We start from the raw sequence: 14602 nt of genomic DNA on the forward strand, positions 1-14602 counted from the left end.
GTGGGGAGACCAATTCCTGGTGCTTCCTCCTCTGCTATCTTTCTAGATTCCTCCTACATAATATACTTTTAAACTTTATTTCAAAGACATTAATAACAAGTTCTCCCAGTATATTTCCTTATAGACCCTGTGTTCCATCTAAATATATTATGATACTATTTTATTTTATTTTATTTTATTTTTTGGTCTTTTTGCCATTTCTTGGGATGCTCCTGCAGCATATGGAGGTTCCCAGGCTAGGGGTCGAATTGGAGCTGTAGCCGCTGGCCTACACCAGAGCCATAGCAACACAGGATCCGAGCCTGCACCACAGCTCACAGCAACAGGATCCGAGCCTACACCACAGCTCAAGGCCAGGGATCGAACCTGCAACCTCATGGTTCCTAGTCGGATTCATTCACCCCTGAGCCACGAGAGGAACTACCATTATGATACAATTTTCAAACAACACTATAACTGCAAATACATGGTAATGCAAATCTCAGTTTAAAAATAGCACTGTTTATTATAACCAGAACCTTTTAAGAATTTTAATGTTACCTTTACACTTCAAAGAAATTTGATGATTAGAAAAAAATCAAATATGCTTCTGTTTTGCATGTTTGTGCTGACCTCTGCAGCCCACTGAAGTCTCTCCTCTTTCCCCATTTCTGCTCACAAGATGCTGTGTGGACCTTGGTGTGGCATAGGGTCCCTCAAGTGATGTCAGAGACTCCCCCCTCCCCCAGGGTCCTCACACAGCATCCTTCACATACAGTGGCTGACCTGCAGCAAGGTGCATGGACTGCACTGAGTGCTGTGAGCAGCAGCTGGCTCTGCTCTCGCAGAGGCACAGTTTCTGGACATGCAAGTGAAAGGTCACAGTCATGGACTTTAGGCTCCAAGGGAGCCTCTCCAGTGTCTGTGCTTTCTTGTGTCATACAACCTGGCAGTCAAGGTCGAGTGGTACATTTCCAGGAAGAAAAGGCCAAGGCCATTTTCCCAGCACTTAGTTCAAAACCCTGAGTGCCCTCTCAGTCTTTTTCAGGACTTGATTGGACAACAAAGCAATAAAGACCTCCTTTCTGCTAGTTTGTACATGTTCAGTGTTCATCCCCCATTGAGGACAAAGAGCATGTCGTTCTTTTAATCAAAAGGGATTTGGCTAATAACATGATGCCTTCAGTTTCTGAAAAGGACTTTGTGTGCCCTTCTTTCCATACACTGTTCACAATTAGTAGAGAACAAGTAATTAGCCTGGATTGGGTCTAACACAACTTTTCCTAGAGATGAGACTAGGGGCCAGAAGTGCCTCCTGTTTCTTTTTCAAAATCAAATGCCTATAACATTTTGGTTTCTTCCCTTTCGATGGTCTCAACATGTTGCTGTGTTTTCCCCCAGCTCCATCTTGGCTTAGGGCTTCAATATTTACTGAAATTCTTACAATCTTTCCAGTTGGTCTCCCAGAGGAACAATTATCCACAATATGAATTTACATAGATAAAGATGATCACTATGAAACACGGCTTGCGTAAAACCCTGTTTCAGGAGCTCTCACGCTTGTCTCTTGGGTCAAGTTCAGACCCCTCTGTGTGAGTTCTAGGATCTCCCACAGTCTGTGCCCCCTGTACATCCCAGAGCCATATTGTGACTGATTCAGGAGCCTGAGCTCAAAAGAAGACCAGAAAGCTAGTTAAGAGTGGCTAAGGCAGTCCTTCAATCAGTCGTGAAATGATAGGAAAAGGAAACTCATATTCTGAAAAAGAAAGGAATACAAAGAGTAAAAATGTGAGTAAATACAATACAAATATCCTTCTGGCCTTGAGTTTCTAACTTGTATTTGCAGATTGAAGCAAAAATTACTACCTTATCTGAGAAGGTTTTCAGCATATATAGTTGTACTATTTAAAGCAAATTATCAAGTGGGAAGGGTAAGCTACCTCCACTTCGTGTGTTCCGGTGCCAACACCACAGGACTACAATAAGCTATGTAAGATGCCATCCCCAGAGGAACAGCCGAAGCATCTATACAAATGATACATTTAAAACCAATAGAGAACATACAGGTGCATGTATGTTTTTCAAGGAATGTTTTGTCAGGATATATGCCCCAGAGTGGGATTGCTAGCTGTGCAATAGAAAATTGACAGACCACTGTGGAGTTCCCGGGGAAGCTCATGTTAATGAACCTGACTAGCATCCATGAGGATGTGGGTTCAATCCCTGGCCTCACTCTGGGTTAAGGATCTGGTGTTGCTGTGAGCTGTGGGGTAGGTTGCAGACGCAGCTCAGATCCCACCTTGCTGTGGCTGTGGTGTAGGCCGGCAGCTGCAGCTCCGATTTGACCCCTGGCCTGGGAACCTCCATAAGCCACGAGTGCGACCCTAAAAGACAAAAAAGAAAGAAAATTGACAGAACACTGCAAACCAACTATATCAAAATGATATAGATAAAAACAATATAGACAAGCAAAAATGGAATTTAAAAAAATGTTCCTTCAAGAAAGGTGGGTTCTCCTTTCTTGAAGACAGGATCAGCCAGACCAAGAACTCTGGCATTAATTGGCTCAAAGGGCCATGTCTGTATACCCCAAGAGGTTGGAGTTCCTGTTGTGGCACAGCGGAAATGAATCCGACTAGAAACCATGAGGTTTTGGATTCGATCCCTGGCCTCAGTGGGTAAAGTGTTGCTGTGAGCTGTGGTGTAGCTGCAGGTACTTCTCAGATCTGGCGTGGCTGTGGCTGTGGTGTAGGCTGGCAGCTATAGCTCCGGTTAGACCCCTAGCCTCAAAAAAGCAAATAAATAAATAAATAAATATCCCAAGAGGTCCATCACACCCAAACAAGCTTGAAGCTATTGGGCTCCATCAAAGTTGTACATGCACCCCTTAGTGTAGAAGAAAAAACTCTCCTTATACAATAAAGTTCTAACTCACATGAATATTTTGATAGTATTGCTGTTTTCTAAATCAATAAAACCAGATATAATTAAGGTCTATGTTACCTTAAATTTATGACCAAAGCTTGCTTTTTTTTAAAACAAAAATTGACACATATATTTGCTTTTCGGTAGATTTGACATTCGCCCTTTGTTAATATGGTCCCTTGAATAAATTCTTTTTTTGTGATGTAGCTTGACAGCTCTCAACCAGCTGTAAATTGGAGGGAATGCAAGGCAAGATGTTTTGAAGCCAGTAGGATTAGGGATGTTGAAGAATGTCATAACCGGGTGGCTTGAAAACGTCATACAATTCAGTAATCCAACATTGTCCAAGTGGGGTTCTCTGGAAATAGATGCTGAGAAAGGGTCTGGTGTGCCACATAGTTTTAAGCCTCAATACCTAATGAAAGAGAAAGGAAAATACATGGATTGTCCTAGAAATAAAAGGTAAAACATTTAGAAATTGTTGGGGTAAGCCACTGTTTATAGATGAAAAGAGCCACACTAATTACAATTATTTCAGTGTTTACAGAAAATGGCCCAAGACACAATTGAACATCCTTTCATAGTTCCTGGAATAACAGCGTAAATGTAGCCGATGTGTATAGAAACACATCTGATTTTTGTGTATACTTTGCACCTTCTTTTGTTCATTTTTGAAAGTGTTACTGAATGATAGTTGATTTCCTGTTGTGATCATTTCTGCTGTACAACCGAGTAATTCAGTTATGTATGTACACACATCCAATCTTTTTCACATTCTTTTTCCATATGGTTTATCACAGAATATTGGATAGATTTCCCTGTGCTATACAGCAGGTCCCCGCTGGCCTGGCATTTCATATACCACAGTGTGCATGTGCCAGTTTGGAGTTCCTGCTGTGGTGCAATGTGTTGTTAAGAATCCATCTGCAGTGTTTCTGGTTGCTGCGGAGGCATGGGTTTGATCCCTAGCGAGCACAGTAGATTGAAGGATTTGGTGTTCAATCCCTGGTCCAGAAACTTCCATATGCAGTGGATGTGGCCCTAACAACAAAGAGACAAACTTTGTGTTCTGCAACGTTATTGGATTTATTAGTTCTAATAGCTTTCTTGTGTATTTTTTGGGATACTCTTATCTAGGGGATGATATCATCTGCAAAAGAGATAGTTTCGGCTCTTTCTATTTTGGCTGCAGACCAGTAGTTCTGGTTAGAACTTCCAGTAGAATGTTAAATAACAGAGGAATTGGGCATTCTTGCCTTTGTTCTTTATTCTGGGGGGACAGATTTCAGTCTCCCATCATTGATGGTAATTTAGCTGTGAAGTTTTTGTAAATATGTTTATGATGTTGAGGAATTTTCCCTATATTCCCAGATTGCTGGGGTTTTTGTTGTTGTTGTTGTTGTTGTTGTTGTTGCTATTTCTTGGGCCGCTCCCGCGGCATACGGAGGTTCCCAGGCTAGGGGTTGAATCGGAGCTGTAGCCACCGGCCTACGCCAGAGCCACAGCAATGCGGGATCCGAGCCACATCTGCAACCTACACCACAGCTCACGGCAACGCCGGATCGTTAACCCACTGAGCAAGGGCAGGGACCGAACCCGCAACCTCATGGTTCCTAGTCGGATTCGTTAACCACTGCGCCACGACGGGAACTCCGGATTTTTTTTTTTTTAAATCAAGAAAGGGTGTTGGATTTTGTCAAGTGTCTTTTCTACATCAACTGAGATGATGATCATGTGTTTTTTTCCCCTCGTTCTATTAAGTGACGTATTACATTGACCGATATTCTTATGTTGAACCACTCTTGCATTACTATTTGGTCATAGTAAAGAGCTATTTAAAAATGCTCTTGGATACAATTTACTGATATTTTGTTGAGGATTTTTGCATCTATCTTCATGAAGGCTATGTGTCTGATTTTATTTTTTCGTGGTATCTTTTTCTCATTTTAATGTAAATTAATGTTGGACTCATAAAATTAGTGAGGAAGTATTCTTTCCTCTTCAGTGTTTTGGAAGAGTTTGCGAAGGATTGATTTTGTTTGTTTTTGTTACAGCTGCACATTTGGAAATTCTCAGGCTGGGGTCCGATTGGAGCTGCAGCTGACAGCCTACACCACAACCACAGCAACGCTGGATTGAAGCCACATCTGTGACATATGCCACAGCTTGTGGCAGTGCTAGATCCTTAACTGAGTGAGGCCAGGGATCAAACCTACATCCTCATGGACACTATGTTGGGTTCTCAGCCTGCTGAGCCACACTGGGAACTCTGAGAAGAATGGATATTAATTTTTCTTGAAATATTTAGTAGAATTCTCCAGTAAAGCCACCTGTTCCTGAACTTTCTTTGTTGGAAGGTTTTGGACTAGTGATTCAATCTTTGTACTTGTTATACTTCTGTTGAGGTTTTCTAGTTCTCTGAGTTGGTTTAGAGCATTTGTGTTTCAAGAAGTTTGTCTATTTTTCTAATGGTCATCTACTTTTTTAGGTTATCATTGTTCATAGTATCCTTTGATAATTCCTTTTCACCCCTGTAAGGTTTATAGTAATACTTCCACCGTTATTCTGACTTTAGTTAGTTGTGTCTTCTCTTTTTTTATTTGGTCAGTGTAGTTTATCAATTTTGTTTATGTTTTGAAAGAACCATTATTACAAAATAATGGCTATAGTCCCTGAGTTGTACAGTATATCCCTGTTGTTTCTCTATTTTATACACATCATAGTTCCTATCTCTTAATCCCTTCCCGCTCTCTTGCCCTTCTTCTCTTTCCTCCCCACGCCAGTAACTACTGGTTTATTTTCTGCATCTGTGAATCTGTTTCTGTTTTGTTATATACATTTTTTTTAGATTCCACATATAAGTGACAACATAGAGGATCTTTCTTTCTCTGACTTGTCTTATTAAGCATAATACTCTCTAGGTCCACCCACATGGTTGAAAATGAGTGGAGCCACAGCTGCAGCAATGCCAGATTCTTAACCACTAGGCCACCAAGGAGATCCTCTTCATAAGGTTTTAAAAATCTATTTTGTTTAATATTAGTATGGCCACTCCAGCCGTATTTGATTCACCATTTATGTGAACTATTTTTTCTATCCTTTTACGTTCAAATTTGTCCTTAGAAGTATTGTGAGTCTCTGATAGACAGTACATAGTTGGATCATGAACTCTTATTTATTCTGCCAGTCTGTGTATTTTTTATTAAAGAGTTTAATCCACTTCCACTTAAAGTAATTACTGATAAGGGGAGATTTACTTCTGTCATTTTTCAGAAAAGCAGTATGTTTTCTGTATGCCTATAGTTATTTTGTGCTTCTTTTTTCTGCATTACTACCTTATTTTTAGTTGAGATTTGGTAGTGAATTGTTTTGCTTCTCTTCTCAATTCTTTATATATATATATATAGTCCATAGATATTTTCTTGGTGGTTACCATGGGAGTTTCATTTAATATCCCAAAGCTCTAAAAATTGAATTTGAATTGATAACAATTTAACTTCAGTAGCATACAAAACTCTACTATACAGCTCCATCCTTACTTTCTGTTATTTATACCATAGATGACATCATTGTATATTATGTGCCCAATAATAACAGATGAATAATTTCTAATGCATTTGTTTTTTTATTGTTGTTCTTTGTTTTTTGTCATTTTCTAGGGCCGCACCCATGGCATATGGAGGTCCCCAGGCTAGGAGTTGAATCTGAGATGTAGCTGCTGGCCCTACACCACAGCCACAGCAACTCCAGATCTGAGCTGCGTCTGTGACCTACACCACAGCTCACGGCAATGCTGGATCTTTAAACCACTGAGCAAGGCCAAGAATCGAACCCGCAACCTCATGGTTCCTAGTCAGATTCGTTAACTACTTAGCCACGACAGGAACTCCTTTAATGCATTTGTATTTTGAATCTCTAGAATATAGAAAATTGGGCTACAAGCAAAATTACAGTAATAGTAGCTTTCACAATTGCCTATGCATTTACTTTTACCCTAAATTTCTTTATGTGGCTTCAGGTTACTATCTTCCTTTTATTTCAGCCTGAAGGACTCCCTTTACCATTTCCTGAAGGGAAGGTCTAGTCTTAATAAATACCCTCAGCTTTTTAAAAGCTTGGAATGTCATTTCTCCTTCATTGTTGAAGGATCATTTTATTGGATATGAAGTTGTCCATTGAGGAGTTCCCATCGTGGCTCAGTGGTTAATGAATCCAACTAGGAACCATGAAGTTGTGGGTTCGATCCCTGGCCTTGCTCAGTGGGTTAAGGATCTGGCATTGCCATGAGCTGTGGTGTAGGTTGCAGATGCAACTTGGATCCCAAGTTGCTGTGGCTCTGGCATAGGCCAGCGGCTACAGCTCTGATTAGACCCCTAGCCTGGGAACCTCCATATGTCGTGGGAGTGGCCCTAGAAAAGGCGAAAAGACAAAACAAAAGCTATCCGTTGACATTTCCCCCCCTTTAAGCATTTTGGTTGTATCAACCCACTGACTTCTGGGCTTCAGGGTTTCTGATGAGAAATTGACAGGTCATCTCTTTGGGAATCCCTTGTATGGGATGAGTCAGCCACTTCTCTCTTGCTCCTTTTAAGATTCTCTCCATCTTTGCTTTTCAATATTTTGATGATAATGCATCTCAGTGTGAGTATTTTTGAGTTTCTTCTACTTGGCGTTTTAGAGCTTCTTGGATTTATAGATTCATTTATAGCCATTTCAGTTCTTTAAATTTGGGGAGTTTTCAGGAATTACTCATTTTGCTCCTTTCTCTCTCTTCTGCTGACATTCCCACGATGCCTATGTTGGTCCACTTGATGATATTTCACAAGTCTCTTAGGTGCTGTTCATTTCTCTTCATTTTTTTTCCTCTTCCTTAGACTTGATCATTTCATTTGTTCTTTCTTTATGTTCACTGATTGTTCTGCTTGCACAAAACTTCTTTTGACCCCTTTTGAGATACTTTTCATTTCAGTTATTGGACGTTTCAGCTTCAAAATTTCTTCTTTAAAATTTTTTTATGTTTTATTTATTTCTTTATTACTCAAATGAATTTATCACATCTGTAGTTATATGATGATCATAACAATCCAATTTCATAGGACTTCCATCCCACAGCCCAAGCACATCCTCCCACCCCCCAAACTGTCTCCTCCAAGACCATAAGTTTTTCAATGTCTGTGAGTCAGCATCTGTTCTGCAAAGAAGTTCTGTCTGTCCTATTTTCAGATTCCACATGTCAGTGAAAGCATTTGATGTTGATTTCTCATTGTATGGCTAACTTCACTTAGCATGATAGTTTCTAGGTCCATCCATGTTGCTAAGAATGCCGGTATTTCATTCCTTTTAATGGCTGAGTAATATTCCATTGTGTATATGTACCACCTCTTCTGGATCCACTCCTCTGTCGATGGACATTGAGGTTGTTTCCATGTCTTGGCTATTGCAAATAGTGCTGCAATGAACATTGGAGTACATGTGTCTTTGCGAGGCGTGGTTTTCTCTGGATAGAAGCCCAGGAGTGGGATTGCTGGATCAAATGGTAGTTCTATGTTTATTTTTCTGAGGCATCTCCATCCTGTTTTCCACAGTGGTTGCACCAATTTACAATTCCCACCAACAGTGTACCAGGGTTCCTTTTTCTCCATCTCTTTCCAGCACTTACTGTTTGTAGACATTTTGATGATGACCATTCTGGCTGGTGTAAGGTGGTATGTCATAGTGGTTTTGATTTGCATTTCTGTAATAATGAGTGATGCTGAACAGCTTTTCATGTGTTTTTTGGCCATCCATATGTCTTCTTTGGAGAACTGTCTGTTTAGATCTTCTGCCCATTTTTGGGTGGGGTTGTTTGTTTTTTTGTTATGAAGCTGCAGAAGGTGTTTATAAATTGTGGAGATGAATCCCTTGTCAGTGGATTCACTTGCAAAGATTTTCTCCCATTCTTTGGGTTGTCTTTTTGTATTGTTTAGGGTTTCCTTTGCTGTGCAGAAACTTTGAAGTTTAATTAGGTCCCATTTGTTTATTTTTATTTTTATTGTCATTACTCTAAGAGGTGGATCTGAGAAGATATTGCTGTCATTTATGTCAGAGAGTGTTTGGCCTGTGTTTTCCTCTAAGAGTTTTATAATGTCTGATCTTAGATCTACATCTTGAATCCATTTGGAGATTTTTTAAAAAAATTTTATAGTCTTTTTGCCATTTCTTGGGCCTTTCCTGCAGCATATGGAGGTTCCCAGGCTAGGGGTCCAATCAGAGCTGTAGCCGCTGGCCTACACCAGAGCCACAGCAACTCAGGATCCAAGCTGCATCTGCAACCTACACTACGCTCACAGCAACGCCTGATTCTTGACCCACTGAGCAAGAGCAGGGATCGAACCCGCAACCTCGTGGTTCCTAGTTGGAGTTGTTAACCACTGCGCCACGACGAGAACTCCTAGAGTTTATTTTTGTATATGGTGTTAGGGAGTGTTCTAATTTCATTCTTTTCCATGTGGCTGTCCAGTTTTCCCAGCACCACTTATTGAACACGCTGTCCTTTCTCCATTGTATATCCTTGCCTCTGTCATAGATGAGTTGGCTGTAGCTTCGTGGGTTAAATTCTGGGCTTTCTATCCTGTTGCACTGATCTATATTTCTGTCTTGATCTTGATTTCTGTCTTGATATGGTTTTGACGATTGTTGCTTTATAGTATAGTGTGAAGTGTGGGAGCCTGATTCTTCCAGCTCCATTTTTCTTTTTCAGGATGTTTTTGTTTGGAAGCACAGAAGACCCAGAATAGCCAATCTTTAAAATATTTTGATTGAGTTCTGTGAAAAAAATGTCCGTGGTAATTTGATAGGGATTGCATTGAACCTGTAGATTGCCTTAGGTAGTATAGTCATTTTGATAATATTAACTCTTCCAATCCACGAGCATGGTATGCCTTTCCATCTATTTGTGTCGTCTTTGATTTCTTTCATCAGTGTCTTAGAGTTTTCAGAGTGCAGGTCTTTTGTCTCCTTAGGTAGGTTTACTCCTAGGTATTTTATTCTTTTGGATGCGATGGTAAACGGGATTGCTTCCCTAGTTTCTCTTTCTGATCTTTCATTGACAGTATATAGCAATACCATTGATTTCCGCATATTAATTTTGTATCCTGTAACTTTGCCAAATTCATGGATGAGCTCTAGCAGTTTTCCGGTAGAGTCTATGGTTCTTTAGGTATAGTATCATGTCATCTGCAAATAGGGATAGTTTTACTTCTTCCTTTCAGATTTGGATTCCTTTGATTTCTTTTACTTCTCTGATTGCCGTGGCTAGGACTTCCAAAACTATGTTGAAGAGTAGTGGCAAGAGCGGACATCTTTGTCTTGTTCCTCATCTCAGTGGGAATTCCTTGAGCTTTTCACCATTGAGAATGATGTTGGCTGTGGGTTTGTCATATATGGCCTTTATTACGTGGAGGTAGGTTCCCACTATGCCCACTTTCTGAAGGGTTTTTATCAGAAATGGGTGTTGGATTTTGTCAAAGGCTTTTTCCTTGGAGTTCCCATCATGGCTCAGTAGTTAACAAATCCGACTAGGAACCATGAGGTTTCGGGTTCGGTCCCTGCCCTTGCTCAGTGGGTTAACGATCCGGCGTTGCCGTGAGCTGTGGTGTAGGTTGCAGATGTGGCTCGGATCCCTCGTTGCTGTGGCTCTGGTGTAGGCCGGTGGCTACAGCTCCGATTCAACCCCTAGCCTGGGAACCTCCATATGCCGCGGGAGCGGCCCAAGAAATAGCAAAAAAAAAAAAAAAGAAAAAAGAAAAAAGGCTTTTTCCACGTCCATTGAGAGGATTATATGGTTTTTGCTCTTTAGTTTGTTAATGTTGTCTATCCCACTGATGGATTTGTGGATATTGAATAATCCTTGCATCCCTGGGATAAATCCAACTTGATCCTGATGTACAGTCCTATTAATGTATTGTTGGATTCAGTTTGCTAGGATTTTGTTGAGGATTTTTGCATCGATGTTCATCAGTGAAATTGGCCTATAGTTTTCTTTTTTTGTGGTATCTATGTCTGGTTTTGGTATCAGGGTGATGGTGGCCTCGTAGAATGAGTTTGGGAGTATCCCTTCACTCTGCAATTTTTTGTAATACTTTCAGAAGGATAGGTGTTAGCTCTTCTCTAAATGTTTGATAGAACTCGCCTGTGAAGCCATCTGGTCCTGGCCTTTTGTTTGTTGGAAGTTTTTTTTTTTTTTTTTTTTTTTGTCTTTTTGCTATTTCTTGGGCCACTCCCACGGCATATGGAGGTTCTCAGGCTAGGGGTTGAATCGGAGCTGCAGCCACCGGCTTACACCAGAGCCACAGCAACGCTGGATCCGATCCGTGTCTGCAACCTACACCACAGCTCACAGCAACACCGGATCGTTAACCCACTGAGCAAGGCCAGGGACCGAACCCGCAACCTCATGGTTCCTAGTCGGATTTGTTAACCACTGCACCAAGATGGGAACTCCTGTTGGAAGTTTTTTAATCCCAGTTTCCATTTCAGTTCTTGTGATGCGTCCATTCATCTTTTCTATTTCATCTTGGTTGAGTCTTGGAAGATTGTACTTTTCTAAGAATTTGTCCATTTCTTCTAGGTTTTCCATTTTATTGGCGTATAGTTGCATGTAGGAATCTCTTATGATCCTTTGTATTTCTGTGATGTCCATTGTTACTTCTCCTTTTTCATTTCTAATTGTATTGATTTGAGTCCTCTCTCTTTTTTTCTTGATAAGAATGGCTTAGGGTTTATCAATTTTGTTGATCTTTTCAAAGAACCAGCTTTTCATTTCATTGATCTTTTCTATGGTTTTCTTTGTTTCTAGTTCATTGATTTCTGCTCTGATCTTTATGATTTCTTTCCTTCAACCCACTTTAGGTCTTGTCTGTTCTCTCTCGAGCTGCTTTCCATGTAAAGTTAGCTTGTTGAGTTGAGCTTTTTCTTGTTTCCTGAGGTGAACTTGTATTGCTATAAACTTTCCTCTTAGAACAGCTTTTGCTGCATCCCATAGGTTTTGGAGTGTCGTATCTTTGTTGTCATTACCTTGTAGGTATTTTTAAATTTCCTCTTTGGTTTCTTCAGTGATCCATTGGTTGTTTAGTAGCATGTTGTTGAGTCTCCACGTGTTTGTGTTTTTGCAGATGTTTTCTTGTTGATTTCCAGGCGTATGGTGTTGTGGTCAGAGAAGATGCTTGATATGATTTCAGTTTTCTTAAAGTTACCGAGGTTGGATTTGTAGCCCAGGATGTGATCCATCTTAGAGAATGTTCCATGTGCACTTGAGAAGAATGTGCATTCTGTTGCTTTTGGATGGAATGTCCTATAAATATCTATGAAGTCCATGTGGTTCAATGCATCCTTCAGGGCCTGTGTTTCCTTATTGATTTTCTGTCTGGTTGATCTGTCCATTGCTGTAAGTGGGGTGTTAAAGTCCCCCACTGTGATTGTGTTATTGTTGATTTGTCCTTTTAAGGTTGTTAGCAGTTGCCTTATATATTGTGGTGAACCTATGTTATCTGTTAAGGTTTTGATTTCTCCTTCAAATCTGAATGAGAGCCTTGCTGGGTAGAGTAATCTTGGTTGGAGGTTTTTTCCTTTCATCACGTGAAGTATATCATGCCACTCCCTTCTGGCCTGCCAAGTTTTGGGTGAAAAATCTGTTGATAACCTTACTTGGGTTCCCTTGTATGTTATTTGTTTCTTTTCCCTAGCTGCTTTCAAGATTTTCTCTTTGTCTTTAATTTTGGTCAGTTTGATGAATACGTGTCTCAGGGTGTTCCCCCTTTGGGTTTATTTTATATGGTATTCATTGTGCTTCCTGGATTTGAGTGGGTGGTTCCTTTCCCATGTGAGGGAAGTTTTGGGCTATTATCTCTTGGACTATTTTTTTTCTGTCCCCTTCTCTTCTCTCTTCTCCTTCTGGCACCCCTATAATACAGATGTTGGTGTGTTTAACATTGTCCCAGAGTTCTCTGAGACTCTCTTCATTTGTTTTCAATTTTTTTTCACTTTTCTGCTCTGCATTTGTAATTTCTTCAAGTCTGTCCGCCACCTTGCTTATTTGTTCTTCTGCCTCCTGTATTCTGCTGTTAGCTGCTTCTAGTGAATTTTTTATTTCAGTGATTGTATTTTGCGTCTCTTCTTGTTTAAGTTTTATATCTTGTATCTCTTTGCTCAGTGTTTCCTGTAAGTTATCCATCTTTGCCTCCAGTTTATTTCCAATGTCTTGCATCTTTTTCAGCATCAACAGTCTAATGTCTTTTTCCTGGAGGCTGAGACTCTCCTCATCACTTAGCTGATTTTCTGGGGTTTTTCCTTTCTCCCTCGTCTGAACTATAGTTCTGTCTTTTCATTTTTATAGGTTTTTGGTGTGGTGACCTTTTTACATATAATGGAGTTGTAGCCTCTCTTACTTCTGGTGGCTGCCCCCTTGTGGCGAAGTCTGTATGGGGGCTTGCTGTAGGCTTCCTGATGGGAGGGGCTGATGCCTGCCCACTGGTAGGTGGAGCTGATTCTAATCCCTCTGGCAGGTGGGGCTTAGTCTCTCAATGGGATTAGAGGCAGCTGTGTGCCTGAGGGGTCGTTAGGTAGCCCTTTACTTTGGGGTGGGGCTGTGACCCCACTTGGGTTGTTGTTTGCCCTGGGGCTTCTCAGCACTGACTGATGGGTGGGGCCAGGATTTCCCAAAATGGCCACCTCCAGAGAAAGGCACAGTGCTGAATATTCCTGAGAGCTTTGCCTTCAATATCCTTCCCTCACAATAAGCCATATTCACCCTTGTTGTTCCAGGATGTCCTCCAAGAACTGCAGTCAGGTTTGACCGAGATTCCTATGGAGACTTTGCTTTTCCCTGGGACCCAGTGCACGTGAAAGTCAGTGTGCACCTTTTAACAATGGGTTCTCCATTTCCCCCAGTCCTGTGGAGCTCCTGCGCACAAGCCCCACTGGCCTTCAATGCCAGATGCTCCAGGGGCTCTTTCTCCCAGTGTCAGATCCCCACATGTGAGAGTTTGATGTGGGGCTCAGAACTCTCAGTCCTGTAGGTGAGTCTCTGTGAACCAGTTAGTTTCCAGTCTGTGGGGCTTCCCACCTGGGAGGTATGCTGTTGTATATATCACGAAATCACCCCTCCTACCTCTTGATGTGTCCTTCTCTTTGTCTTCTGGAGTAGGATATCTTTTTGAAGGTTTCTGGTCCATTTGAGTGAAGAGTGTGCAGCCTTTAGTTGTGAATTTTGTTGTTTTGGGGAGAGACGTTGAGCTCCAGTCCTTCTATTGCACCATCTTAATCCCCACTTCAAAATTTCTTTTCAGTTCTTTTTGAAAATAATTTAACCTCTATTGATACTATTTTCTACATGTTATTTTTCTATTTTTGTCCATGTTTTCCTTTAGCTCTTTGAGCCTCTTTAAAACAATTGTTTTTAAGTCTTTGTCTAATAATTTTAACATCTGGGATTCCTCAGGTACATGTTCTGTTGATTTATTTTTGCTGCTTCTTCTTTTTAAGGGCTTCAGGTGCAGCATATTGAAATTACCGGGTTAAGAGTCAAATTGGGGCATAACGACCAGCCTATGCCACAGCCACAGCAGTATCAGGTACAAGCCACGTCTGTAACCCACACCACAGCTCATTAGCATCACCAGATTCTTAAGCTAATTAGTGAGGCCAGAGATGAAATCCACAT

General features: G+C 40.9%; 1 protein-coding gene across 2 annotated transcripts in view; it reads left to right on the forward strand.

Annotated features, from left to right (window-relative positions):
• The window catches only part of CHST10 (carbohydrate sulfotransferase 10), a 94743-nt gene that overhangs the window by 8915 nt on the left and 71226 nt on the right, over positions 1 to 14602 (forward strand). Inside the window, exon 1 of one of the 2 annotated variants that reach the window (XM_021087173.1) lies at positions 14497 to 14513. The exons of the other annotated variant lie outside the window; for it this stretch is intronic. The gene's annotated coding sequence lies outside the window, so the exon portion shown is untranslated. Of the gene's footprint in view, positions 1 to 14496; positions 14514 to 14602 lie in introns of those variants that run through there. 2 annotated transcript variants of the gene reach the window in all.

The sequence above is a fragment of the Sus scrofa genome, chromosome 3 (assembly GCF_000003025.6).
Source record: "Sus scrofa isolate TJ Tabasco breed Duroc chromosome 3, Sscrofa11.1, whole genome shotgun sequence".
Classification (NCBI taxonomy): domain Eukaryota; kingdom Metazoa; phylum Chordata; class Mammalia; order Artiodactyla; family Suidae; genus Sus; species Sus scrofa.